The 2,014-nt window shown below is 31.9% G+C and overlaps 1 long non-coding RNA gene across 1 annotated transcript in view; it reads left to right on the forward strand.

Moving 5' to 3' along the window:
* The window catches only part of LOC118744519, an 11,333-nt gene that overhangs the window by 783 nt on the left and 8,536 nt on the right, over positions 1-2,014 (forward strand). The window lies entirely within an intron of this gene.

Genomic DNA, 2,014 nt, shown 5'->3' on the forward strand with positions numbered 1-2,014 from the left:
TGGTATTGTTAATGGTAATGCAATGTAACAGTAATGACAATAGTAATGGGAAGAGTAATGATAATGGCACTGATACCGGTAATAATACTGGTAGCAATAATAATTATTATATTAATATAATATTATATAATATTATAATTGTAATGATAATAGTAATTGTAATGATAATAGCAATCGTAGTGATAATGGAAATGCTAATTATAATGGTAAAAGTAATGATAATGCTAACAGCAATAGTAGCTGTAATGGCAATGCAAATAATAATGGTAATGCTAATGGTAATGACAATCATAATGGTATTGGCGAAAGCCTAATGCATCATCAATATACACAGTGTTTTCCAAAGAAAATCTATAATCGGCTCGATATCTACTAAGTAGTTTAAAAAATTTACTTGTAAATGTAAGTACATACATGCCAAAAATTATTAGCAAAAGAAATGTGGGTACCGATTGGTCAGGTCTTGAATTTAGACGCATGTTTTAGAGAATTTCAAATAGCTTCTGAGCATATAATTGGATCTTTTCGCGCGACTTTGCAAATGTGTGTAATTTTCGAAATTCCTAAAATTTCGATGTTCTCCTTATTTTTGCGCAATTTCGCGCTAAAAATTGGGTTTGCTATTGCTATTTGGTTATTGTGCATATTAGACATCGAAATGGGACCCGAGGCACTTATCCAAAAAGGTATAGAAGTACATACATACTCGTACATTAAATGAAAGTTATAATATGCTCCTATAGGCAAGTAGATCATACAAAAGCCAAGTTAAGAGCTAGTTTTATTCTCAGAATTAAGAAACTGACTTCATCAGCTCATTTAGCAAATGACCTGCTGCACAAAAGCATCGAACCATTAAAATGAAAAGCAAAATATGCAAACTCTCAAACAATAAGAAAACTAATATCATACTCACTACTTTTACACAAAATTCACAATATGAAAAAATTTTTGACTTTAATTTTAAATTTTCACAAAAATTTCAATTGTTTTCACATATCAACACACTGTATTTTAAATTAATAGCTCACAATTCCATGGCTGAGTAAATAGCTAGTTAATGATGTTCATTGCCCGAATGCATGAAAATAATATTTAGCATATATGTACTTATGTATGTATGTGCACATGCTTGCCTGTAATACTAGCTTGCGACTACCCAATCACATTCACTGTAGCAGCACCACCTGCTTTGCGCCGCGCACATTTCCTGCTCAACTTAAATTTCTAGTACTCTTCGAAAATGCCACCGAAATTTATTTCCTCTACCCATTAGTTTATGCAAAATGTAATATAAAATTTTCTCTCATACACAAAAACGCAGTCTAGGCAACATTAATTTACTATGGCTACGGAAATTGCAATAAGAGCAACAACAATGTCATCCTCATTTTTTCCAATTTTATTTTATTTTTCACATCGACAACAACTTGTGCTTGATCTCTCTGTGCAGGCAAGGTTTAAGGACATTTGCAATAAGGTCATGGGGATATGCATGAAAAATGCTTTTGAACTCATACGAATATACAGATAGTCAAACATGGAATATATATTCTAATATGTATATGTATATATTAATGTACTGCAGTTATAGAAGTATTTTATCACAGGAACACACATACATACATACATATGTATCTATTATATTGAGTGCAGAATGAAATCTTTCGTTCGACAGTTTCTTATAAACAGTGAAATTGCTGAGCAGATTACTTTCGAACTACGATGGATCATACCTTATTTTGGCAAATCTATCAGGTCCAGGTATTTTCCCAAGCGACGTAATAGACTGGTATGCATGGAAATAAGCCTTAGAAGTCTTTTTTTCAGTTAAAAATATAAAAACTGTACAATGGAAGGCATTCTGCTGATATACATATGTAATTGGCAAGCAAGCCAGACCATATTTCAGTAGCAAACCAAACGCCCCGATTGAAGAGGATTCGAAATCAATGTCAAACACAATGATTTTAGTTTTGAACTAATGCCTAGTATACATTCTATATATATATAT

The sequence above is a fragment of the Rhagoletis pomonella genome, unplaced genomic scaffold, assembly GCF_013731165.1.
Source record: "Rhagoletis pomonella isolate Grant_MI unplaced genomic scaffold, Rhpom_1.0 Rhpom_scaffold_00008, whole genome shotgun sequence".
In the NCBI taxonomy this organism is placed as follows: Eukaryota; Metazoa; Arthropoda; class Insecta; order Diptera; family Tephritidae; genus Rhagoletis; species Rhagoletis pomonella.